General features: G+C 47.3%; 1 protein-coding gene across 11 annotated transcripts in view; it reads left to right on the top strand.

Moving 5' to 3' along the window:
• sgip1a (SH3GL interacting endocytic adaptor 1a) overlaps positions 1-12,313 on the top strand; it is a 120,143-nt gene that overhangs the window by 27,476 nt on the left and 80,354 nt on the right. The window lies entirely within an intron of this gene.

Genomic DNA, 12,313 nt, shown 5'->3' with positions numbered 1-12,313 from the left:
CTCCAGAAAACGTGTTTTGGGACCGAGAGGCACCTTTTCATTATAACGTTGGAGGAAATGCGTTCCTAGCGTGTGAGGAATGTTTGCTTGCCTCATAAATGCTAGCCAGCTAGCTAATATTTAGAAAATAAGCTAGAGTTATGCTAACCCATTTTCAATCTCTTTAGCATTACTTGCTAGCTTTCTGGCTAGCTACAGAGGTTAGCTAGCTAGTTGGCTGCAGTAGTTAGCTACTGCCATCAGTTGTTGTTGTGTAATCATATTTTGACTAGTCCACCATTTGTGAAATGGCATCCGTACACAGTGGACCCGGTAGACAAATTTAAATGGAGGTGTGGATGCATGACGTGTTCAGAATTCCATGATCAGAACTCTATGATCAGAATACTAAAGCTGCATGAACTGTCAAGTCTAGACACAGTCACAGTGATGCAGCACCACGGCAACAGGAAGAGTAGAGATGAGGTTTTAGATGGAAACTATGAGGATGGATAGAGGGGGATGGAGGTCAGCTCTGTTTGACATGTATGGGTGAGTGTGTGAGATGTATTTGTGTGTGGAATGCGTATGTGGGTGTGTTTGCATTGTCTGTGTGTGTACATGTGGTGTGTGTGTGTAGTATATGTGTGTGTACCTGTACTGTGTGTACGTGTAGTGTATGTGTGTGTACGTGTGTGTACATGTAGTGTATTTGTGTGTACACGTAGTGTATGAGTGTGTACATGTAGTGTATGTGTGTGTATGTGTGTGCATGTAGTGTATGTGGGTGTGTATGTGTGTGTACATGTAGTGTATGCGTGTGTATATGTGTGTACACATAGTGTATGTAATCCAAGATGGCGTAGCAGTCAGACGTCTTTGTCCTGTCGTGTCCCTTGTATATATTGTTTTACATCTTTTTCGTCGCATATCCTTTAAAATATTTTGCTAAACCTCAACATCTAAATACTCTCCTGCAACCCGCCTCACCCAATGTGGCGTGGATCTGCTTTTTTTCCCCCTAAAGTATTTATATTTACTTCGGATCTGGAATCCCTCAACTGAAGCTAGCCTGCTAACTACCAGCTATCAGTCAGCAAACCATTGCCAGCGGTCATCAGCTAACCTTCAGCTCGGAAAGCTCTCGTCAGTTCGAACAACGTGACTCTAACCAGAGCATAACGGACCTGTTATTTTTATCCCCGGATTCCTACCGCAAACTGAACATTTTCATCTGGATCTTCAAAACTAGCTAACCGCAATCCCGGATGACTACTCCTGGCTAGCGTTTCCATCCCAGAGGAAGCACAAATTAGCTTGAAGCTAGCCCGGCCAGGGCTCCTGTGCTACCACCGAAGTATACTCCTGGGCTACCACCGAAGTATACTCCTGGTCTAAAATATCCGGACCCCTTCTACAGCCAGTACGGGGCATGGAACCCCGCAGATCCCCTACGACTGGAATACCTACATAATCTGCCCGAGGACTCCCAACAGGCCCCTCAGGCGCGACGCCTGCTGAAGGCCCATTATGCTAACCAACTAGGCCTGCTACCTACCTAGAGCTACTTGGAACCCTACTAATTCCACGACTGGTCTATCGACGTCACCGCACAAAGAGGCATAAACAGACTTACCCCCATCGCAACGTCCCCCAAAGGCTAACTTTCTAGCCCCTGCTATCTGCTTGCTTGCTAACCCGGTCGGCTAACTGCTAGCTTGCCTGCCCGGTCTGCTAACTGCTAGCCCTTGTTAACTGCTTGCTTGCTAACCCAGTCTGCTAACTGCTAGGCCCTGCTAACTGCTTGCTAACTGTCTGAATCGCTGTGTCCCCAGCCAGCCCAACCACTCACTGGACCCATATGTTCACTTGGCTACACATGCCTCTCTCTAATATCAATATGCCTTGTCCATTACTGTCCTGGTTAGTGATTACTGTCTTATTTTACTGTAGAGCCTCTAGCCCTGCTCAATATACCTTAACCAACCATGTTGTTCCACCTCCTACATATGCGATGACATCACCTGGTTTAAACATCTCTAGAGACTATATCTCTCTCTTCATTACTCAATGCCCGTGGTTTACCTCCAATGTACTCACATCCTATCTGTACTCTATGCCTTGAATCTATGCTATTGTGCCCAGAAACCTGCTCCTTTTACTCTCTGTTCTGAACGTGCTAGACGGCCAGTTCGTATAGTCTTTAGCCGTACCCTTATCCTACTTCTCCTCTGTTCCTCTGGTGATGTGGAGGTTAATACAGGTCCTGCAGTGCCTAGCTACACTCCCACCCCACAGGTGCTCTCATTTGTTGACTTCTGTAAGCGTAAAAGCCTTGGTTTCATGCATGTTAACATTAGAAGCCTACTCCCTAAGTTTGTTTTACTCACTGCTTTAGCACACTCTGCCAACCCAGATGTCTTAGCCGTGTCTGAATCCTGGCTTAGGAAAACCACCAAAAACCTTGAAATTTCCATTCCTAACTATAATGTTTTCCGCCAAGATAGAACTGCCAAAGGGGGCGGTGTTGCAATCTACTGCAGAGATATTCTGCAGAGTTCTGTATCACTATCTAAGTCTGTACCCAAACAATTTGAGCTTCTACTTCTAAAAATTAATCTTTCCAGGAACAAGTCTCTCACTGTTGCTGCTTGCTATTATAGACCTCCCTCTGCCCCCAGCTGTGCCCTCAATACCATATGTGAATTGATTGCCCCCCATCTATCTTCTGAGCTCGTGCTACTAGGTGACCTAAACTGGGACATGCTTAACACCCCGGCCATCCTACAAACTAAGCTTGATGCCCTCAATCTCACACAAATTATCAATGAACCTACCAGGTTCAACCCCAAATCAGTAAACACGGGCACCCTCATAGATGTCATCCTAACTAATTCGCCCTCCAAATACACCTCTGCTGTTTTCAATCAAGATCTCAGCGATCACTGCCTCATTGCCTGCATCCGTAATGGGTCTGCAACCAAACGACCACCGCTCATCACTGTCAAACGCTCCCTGAAACATTTCTGCGAGCAGGCCTTTCTAATCGACCTGGCCGGGGTATCCTGGAATGACATTGACCTCATCCCGTCAGTAGATGATGCCTGGCTATTCTTTAAAAGTGCTTTCCTCACCAACTTAAATAAGCATGCCCCTCTCAAAAAATGTTGAACTAGGAATAGACATAGTCCTTGGTTCACTCCAGACCTGTCTGCCCTTGACCAGCACAAAAACATCCTGTGGCGTTCTGCATTAGCATCGAATAGCCCCCGTGATATGCAACTTTTCAGGGAAGTTAGTAACAAATATACACAGGCAGTTAGAAAAGCTAAGGCAAGCTTTTTCAAACAGAAATTTGCATCCTGTAGTGCTAACTCAATACAATTCTGGGACACTGTAAAGTCCATGGAGAATAAGAGCACCCCATCCCAGCTGCACACTGCTCTGAGGCTAGGAAACACTGTCACCACCGATAAATCCACTATTATTGAGAATTTCAATAAGCATTTCTCTACGGCTGGCGATGCTTTCCACTTGGCTACCCTACCCCGGTTAACTGCCCGGCACCCTCCACAGCAACCCGCCAAAGCCCCCACCATTTCTCCTTTACCCAAATCCAGATAGCTGATGTTCTGAAAGAGCTGCAAAATATGAACCCCTACAAATCAGCCGGGCTAGACAATCTGGACCCTCTCTTTCTAAAAATATCTGCCGAAATTGTTGCAACCCCTATTACTAGCCTGTTCAACCTCCATTTCGTATCGTCTGATATTCCCAAAGATTGGAAAGCTGCCACGGTCATCCCCCTCTTCAAAGGGGGTGACACTCTAGACCCAAACTGCTACAGACCTATATCTATCCTACCCTGACTTTCTAAGGTCTTCGAAAGCCAAGTTAACAAACAAATTACTGACCATTTCGAATCCCACCATACCTTCTCCACTATGCAATCTGGTTTCAGAGCTGGTCATGGGTGCACCTCAGCCACGCTCAAGGTTCTAAACGACATCATAACCGCCATCGATAAGAGACATTACTGTGCAGCCGTATTCATCGAACTGGCCAAGGCTTTCGACTCTGTCAATCACAACATTCTTATTGGCAGACTCGAAAGCCATGGTTTCTCAAATGATTGCCTCGCCTGGTTTACCAACTACTTCTCTGATAGAGTTCAGTGTGTCAAATCGGAGGGACTGTTGTCCAGTCCTCTGACAGTCTCTATGGGTGTGCCACAGGGTTCAATTCTCGGGCCGACTCTCTTTTCTGTATACATCAATGATGTTGCTCTTGCTGCTGGTAATTCTCTGATTCACCTCTACGCAGACAACACCATTCTGTATACTTCCGGCCCCTCCTTGGACACTGTGTTAACTAACCTCCAGACGAGCTTCAATGCCATACAACTCTCCTTCCGTGGCCTCCAACTGCTCTTAAACGCAAATAAAACTAAATGCATGCTATTCAATCGTTCACTGCCCGCACCTACCCGCCCGTCCAGCATCACTACTCTGGACGGCTCTGACTTAGAATACGTGGACAACTACAAATACCTGGGTGCCTGGTTAGACTGTAAACTCTCCTTCCAGACTCACATTAAGCATCTCCAATCCAAAATTAAATCTAGAATCGGCTTCCTATATAGCAACAAAGCATCCTTCACTCATGCTGCCAAACATACCCTCATAAAACTGACCATCCTACCGATCCTCGACTTCGGTGATGTCATCTATAAAATAGCCTCCAACACTCTACTCAACAAACTGGATGCAGTCTATCACAGTGCCATCCGTTTTGTCACCAAAGCCCCATACACTACCCACCATTGCGACCTGTACGCTCTCGTTGGTTGGCCCTCGCTTCATACTCGTCGCCAAATCCACTGGCTACAGGTTATCTCCAAGTCTCTGCTAGGTAAAGCCCCGCCTTATCTCAGCTCACTGGTCACCATAGCAGCACCCACTCGTAGCATGCGCACCAGCAGATAAATCTCACTGGTCACCCCCAAAGCCAATTCCTCCTTTGGTCGTCTTTCCTTCCAGTTCTCTGCTGCCCATGACTGGAACGAATTGCAAAAATCTCTGAAGCTGGAGACTCACATCTCCCTCACTAACTTTATGCACCAGCTGTCAGAGCAGCTTACAGATCACTGCACCTGTACATAGCCCATCTGTAAACATCCCATCTATCTACCTACCTCATCCCCATACTGGTATTTATTTATATATTTTATCTCTACCTGCACATTCATCTTCTGCCAATCTACCATTCCAGTGTTTAATTGCTATTTTGTAATTACTTCGCCACCATGACCTATTTATTTCATTAACTTACCTAATTTTCTCTCACTGTATATAGACTTTTTGTTTTCTTTTGTTCTACTGTATTATTGACTGTATGTTTTGTTTATTCCATGTGTAACTCTGTGTTGTTGTATGTGTCGAATTGCTACGCTTTATCTTGGCCAGGTCGCAGTTGCAAATGAGAACTTGAGAACCAGAGCTTACCTGGTTAAATAAAAAAAATGTGTGTGTGCGTGTAGTGTATGTGTGTACACGTATAGTATATGTGTGTGTACACGTAGTGTATGTCTGTGTACACGTAGTGTATGTGTGTGTACATGTAGTATATGTGTGTGTACATGTAGTGTATGTATGTGTGTGTACATGTAGTGTATTTGTGTGTACATGTAGTGTATTTGTGTGTACACGTAGTGTATGTGTGTACACGTAGTGTATGTCTGTGTACACGTAGTGTATGTGTGTGTACATGTAGTGTTTGTGTATGTACACATAGTGTATGTGTGTGTACATGTTGTGTATGTGTGTGTGTACACGTAGTGTATGTGTGTGTACACGTAGTGTTTGTGTATGAACACATAGTGTATGTGTGTGTACATGTTGTGTATGTGTGTGTGTACACGTAGTGTATGTGTGTGTACATGTAGTGTGTGTACGTGTGTGTATGAGACAAGGAATATAGTATATCACAGCTGTGACTGAGCGGTAGCTGAATGTGTAATATTTTGCAGGGTAGTAGGCGGTGTGTGTGTCTACATGCATGTGTGTGTTTGCACATGTGTGCCTGCGTGTGAAGGCCTGAGGGAAGAACTCTAGCTTAGAGGAGTCCTTTTAACCATGCTGGTTGATCAGTCCACAGTCTGAGACACTGTTGATGCTCTGGACCTCATCTCTTTCCCCTAGTTATCTCTCCAGGGAAGTTTGGTCCTCTTCCAAAGCAAAGGAGAGGAGAGAGAAATTCAGTTTTTGGACAGCTTTGACCTTTTGTGAGACAGTTATTTAGTATGGTTATGTCCAATTAGGATTTCCTAGGCAGCTTGGTCCCTGCTGGACCTACGTCACTGGTACTTGATTTGATAATTACACACACAAATGATATTTCGTTATACATGATGCTGTCCATTAGATATAAATTAATAGCTGTAATGCATTTGAGTCAGTGGTTTGTAGCTGCACTTTACTTATATGTTTAGGATACTAATTTAGCATGGCAAAGAACCTCCCAGGCCCTGTTGCGCTTCAAGAGTATATTGTAGATGAATAATATTCCATTGTCATGATTGTATTGTATTGCACCCTCTAACTTCTTCCACGGAGCCGTGGCCTCATTTCTTTAATCTATTATTGCTAGCAATGGTTTTTTTGTGAGATATCAGAGATTGTGTGATGTGTTCTGGCCTTGGTCTGGAGTCTTGATGTGTTGGTCTTGACATGCTTTATGTGACATGCTGACAAACGAGGTCAGAGTCTTTTTACAAAAAAATGAACGATAGCTCATTTGATAATGTTTCCGGATAGGTTCCGATGACGTCAGACACTCACCTAGTCTCCTTGGACAATGGACATACAGACATAGCTATTCCTGGATGCTCTTCGCTCCCTCCCTGCAGCATCTGACTGCCTGGCAGAATACCAGTCATTCTCAGTGAATCTCGGTTTTACAGCCAGAGGAAGGAGTGTTTGATGTTGTTGTGTTTGAGGTTTATATGAGCCTTGAAGACAACCTCACCGCACCGCAGAGCCTGACGTCTTTGAAGACTTATTTTTTCAAAAGAAAATCCCACTGGCTGTTAACTATGGAGGAAGACAAGCAGCCACATCTCATCTTATCATCTATGTCGATTGTGGACACGTACAAGGACTATATAGTTTCACATAGCATACTGTTGAAATGGCAGCCATCGTTGTGACAACGTTGCCACTTTCTGTGTAACCAAAATTAATACAGAGGACATTTGTATTAATGTCTTAGAATAAGCAAATCCATTTTAATTTGATTTCTTTGAAATTCAAGTCCATATTATGTATATAGACTTTTAAAAGTGTTCAATGAAACATTTGATCTTAAGGTACTACTGAGGAAGTTACTTCTTCAACACAGAGATGGGAAAGGGAGAAGGGTAGGTTAGATTGTCGAGTCGAAGCCCCATGCTGTCTCAGCACCTTGGTGCTGCCCTGGTGTACAGCTGTGCTCGGTGTGTCTCGCCCTTTGAAAGTCATGTCAGTGGGGCTCAGAGCGTACGTGTCCCCAGCCCACAACCAGTTTCTTCTTATAAGACGACTGTTTGATGTAGGGCTGCTAAGATTCTCACTCCATTTTGCGGCTGTTTTGAAGTTGAAATGAACCAGTGCTTTTGATATGTTCTTTATCTGATGTTTGATAGGTGATGGCCAAGCAGACACTTTACCTGGGATGCGTTTTTTATGACGGGATCTGAGCAGCAGCCTATGGTTACCACAGGGCTGGGTGGGGGTGTGAGTTAGAGGATTGGTGGTGTGTGTTTCTTCAAGTGGTTCTAGACATAGAGATTTCTTGTGGTTTCTCTCTCTCTTTCATTCTTTCATTCTTCCTTCCTTCCCTTTGTAAACAGACCTCCTTAGTGGCTTGTGGATGGGATGGTGGTTGATGAGAATAAGTTTAAGTTTTTTCTAAATAGACCCTCTGGTTAGAAGGGCCTGACAGTACATTCCCCTCGCTGATCAACCTGTAATCCCTATATGGAGGGGGCAGGAGATCAGGATTGCCTTGGACACACTGATTAGAGAGAGGGATGGAGGGAAGAGAAATCCAAAGTTATTCCTAACAGCTTTAGCAGTCAGATCACCCTATCGGTCTGGAGGGAGGGAGAGATCCCAATTTAAGATCTGACAAAAAATACTTAAATCAGTTATAGAACCCATTGCCCTCTATGGTTGTGAGGTCTAGAATCCACTCCCCAACCAAGAATTCACAAAATGGCCCAAACACCCGATTGAGACTCATGCAGAATTCGTCAAAAATATACTTTGTGTACAACGCAAAACCCTAACCAATCCATGCAGAGCAGAATTAGGACAATACCCACTAGTTATCAAAATTCAGAAAAGAGATGTTCAATTCTACAACCACCTAATGTCATGCGTAGATGTAATAGGTGGCAGGGAAGTCAGGCGCAGGAGAGTCAAATGGAGTGTAAAATGGAGTCTTTTAATAAAGTCCACGGAGTATGCTCCATAACACTAAATGTACATAAACATGGGTACAAGGACCCGACGCACACCTATACAACAATCACACTACACTGACAATAAAACAATCTCTGACAAAGACATGAGGGGAAACAGAGGGTTAAATACACAACAGGTAATGAATGGGATTGAAAACAGGTGTATGGGAAGACAAGACAAAACCAATGGAAAATGAAAAAAGGATCAATGATGGCTAGAAGACCGGTGACGTCGAACGCCGAGCACCGCCCGAACAAGGAGAGGCAACGACTTCGGCAGCAGTCGTGACAGTACCCCCCCCCTGACGCGCGGCTCCAGCTGCGCGTCGACACCGGCCTCGGGGACGACCCGGAAGGCGAGGTGCAGGGCGATCCGGATGGAGACGGTGGAATTCTGATAACATGGAAGGATCTAACACGTCCTCCACCGGAACCCAGCATCTCTCCTCCGGCCCGTACCCCTCCCAGTCCACGAGGTACTGAAGGCCCCTCGCCCGACGTCTCGAATCCAAAATGGATCGAACAGAGTACGCCGGAACCCCCTCGATGTCTAGAGGAGGCGGAGGAACATTACGCACTTCAGCCTCCTGGAGCGGGCCAGCCACCATCGGCCTGAGGAGAGACACATGGAACGAGGGGTTAATACGGTAATGAGTGGGTAGTTGTAACCTATAACATACCTCGTTCACTCTCCTCAGGACTTTAAACGGCCCCACAAACCGCGGACCCAGCTTCCGGCAGAGAAGGCGAAGGGGCAGGTTTCGGGTCGAGAGCCAGACCCTGTCCCCTGGTGCGAACACTGGGGCCTCACTGCGGCGACGGTCTGCGCCAATTTTCTGGCGCCTTATGGCACGCTGAAGGTGGACGTGGGCTGCCTCCCAGGTCTCCTCAGCGTGCCGAAACCAATTGTCCACCGCAGGGGCCTCGGTCTGGCTCTGATGCCAAGGAGCCAGAACCGGCTGATACCCTAATACACATTGAAAGGGAGTAAGGTTAGTGGAGGAGTGACGTAGCGAGTTCTGAGCCATCTCTGCCCAGGGCACGAACTTCGCCCACTCCCCCGGCCGATCCTGGCAATAAGACTGCAGAAACCTACCCACATCCTGGTTAACTCTCTCCACCTGCCCATTACTCTCGGGGTGAAAACCTGAGGTAAGACTAACCGAGATCCCCAGACGCTCCATGAACGCCTTCCAGACCCTTGATGTGAACTGGGGACCCCGATCAGACACTATATCCTCAGGCACCCCATAGTGCCGGAAAACGTGTGTAAACAGGGCCTCTGCAGTTTGTAAGGCCGTAGGGAGACCGGGCAAAGGGAGGAGACGACAGGACTTAGAAAACCGATCCACAACGACCAGGATCGTGGTGTAACCCTGTGAAGGTGGAAGATCGGTCAAAAAATCCACCGACAGGTGTGACCACGGCCGTTGAGGAACGGGTAGAGGTTGTAGCTTACCTCTGGGCAGGTGTCTAGGAGCCTTGCACTGGGCGCACACCGAGCAGGAAGAAACATAAATCCTCACGTCCTTAGCTAAAGTGGGCCACCAGTATCTCCCGTCAAGACAGCGCATCGTCCGACCTATCCCAGGATGACCAGAGGAGGGTGACGTGTGAGCCCAATATATCAATCGGTCGCGTACAGCAGACGGAACGTACAGACGACCAGCTGGACACTCAGGGGGAGAAGGCTCTGCACGTGACGCCCGCTCAATGTCCGCGTCCAGCTCCCACACTACTGGCGCCACCAAACACGAAGCTGGGAGTATGGGAGTGGGATCCATGGACCGCTCCTCTGTGTCATACAGCCGAGACAATGCGTCTGCCTTAACGTTCTGGGAGCCTGGTCTGTAAGAAAGAGTAAACACAAAACGAGTGAAAAACATGGCCCACCTTGCCTGGCGAGGATTCAATCTCTTTGCCTGCCGGATATACTCCAGATTGCGGTGGTCAGTCCAGATGAGAAAAGGGTGTTTAGCCCCCTCAAGCCAATGCCTCCACACCTTCAAAGCTTCTACGACAGCTAACAGCTCCCGGTTCCCCACATCATAGTTTCGCTCCGCCGGGCTGAGCTTCTTAGAAAAGAAAGCACAGGGGCGAAGCTTCATTGGCGTACCCGAACGCTGAGAGAGCACTGCTCCTATCCCAGCTTCGGATGCGTCCACCTCCACTATGAATGGCAAAGAGGGATCCGGATGAGCCAGCACAGGCGCAGAAGTAAACAGAGTCTTCAGGTGCTCAAAAGCCCTGTTCGCCTCAGCCGACCACTGTAAGCGCACCGGGCCCCCCTTTAGCAGTGAGGTAATGGGAGCTGCCACCTGACCAAAACCCCGGATAAACCTCCGGTAGTAATTGGAAAACCCCAAAAAACGCTGCAACTCCTTTACCGTGGTTGGAGTCGGCCAATTACGCACGGCTGTAATGCGGTCGCTCTCCATCTCCACTCCTGAAGTGGAAATCCGATGCCCTAGGAAGGAGATGGATTGTTGGAAAAACAAGCATTTCTCAGACTTGACATATAGATCATGCTCCAACAGGCGACCAAGCACCCTGCGCACCAGGGACACATGCTCGGCGCGTGTAGCAGAGTATATCAGAATATCATCGATATACACCACTACACCCTGCCCGTGCAGGTCCCTGAAGATCTCATCTACAAATGATTGGAAAACTGATGGAGCATTCATCAACCCATATGGCATGACCAGGTACTCATAATGACCTGAGGTGGTGCTAAATGCCGTCTTCCACTCATCACCCTTCTTAATACGCACCAGATTGTACGCACTCCTGAGATCCAATTTTGTGAAAAAACGTGCCCCGTGCATTAACTCAATAATCGTATTGATCAGAGGTAGCGGGTAACTATATTTCACTGTGATTTTATTAAGACCTCGATAACCAACGCACGGGCGTAAACCGCCATCCTTTTTTTTCACAAAAAAGAAACTCGAAGAGACGGGTGAAATGGATGGCTGAATGAACCCCTGATGCAGGGATTCAGAGATATATGTCTCCATAGCCTCCGTCTCCGCTTGCGACAGGGGATAAACATGACTCTTGGGATATGCAGCGTCTACCAGGAGATCTATCGCACAATCCCCCCGTCGATGGGGTGGTAATTGAGTCGCCTTCTTTTTACAGAAGGCGAGAGCCAAATCGGCATATTCGGGGGGAATGCGCACGGTGGAGACCTGGTCTGGACTTTCCACCGTAGTAGCACCAACGGAAACCCCTAAACACCTACCTGAGCATTCTCGCGACCACCCTGTGAGAGCCCTCTGTGGCCAAGAAACAGTGGGGTTATGACAAACTAACCAGGGTAGGCCTAGCACCACAGAATACGCAGGAGAATCAATAAGGAAAAGACTAATCTTCTCCTTGTGACCCTCCTGCGTTATCATACACAAAGGTGCGGTTACCTCCCTGATAAACCCTGACCCTAATGGTCGACTATCTAAGGCATGAATAGGGAAAGGCATATCCACAGGAACAATAGGGATCCCTAAACTATGAGCTAGACTTTTATTAATGAAATTTCCAGCCGCACCCGAATCAACTAGCGCCTTATACTGGGAATGCAGTGAAAAGTCAGGAAAAGAGACAGAGACAAACATTAGTGCAGCAGAGGGCTCTGGATGAGAATGGTGCCTACTCACCTGGGGTGACGCCAGAATGCCCTGCCTGCCCTGTCTATTCCCAGAGGAACCAACCCGGCACCGACCAGCAGTGTGCTCTCTGCGACCTTGAATGGTGCTCGAGCGGGAACCCCCTCCGGTCTCCCTGCGCACCATCCCTCCCAATTCCATAGGTTCGGGAGAGAGGGTGCGG

This window comes from Oncorhynchus mykiss, chromosome 5 (assembly GCF_057628025.1).
Source record: "Oncorhynchus mykiss isolate SJ-2025 chromosome 5, ASM5762802v1, whole genome shotgun sequence".
In the NCBI taxonomy this organism is placed as follows: domain Eukaryota; kingdom Metazoa; phylum Chordata; class Actinopteri; order Salmoniformes; family Salmonidae; genus Oncorhynchus; species Oncorhynchus mykiss.
Note: the sequence above shows the minus strand (reverse complement) of the source record. Positions and strands in the feature narration are given on the sequence as shown.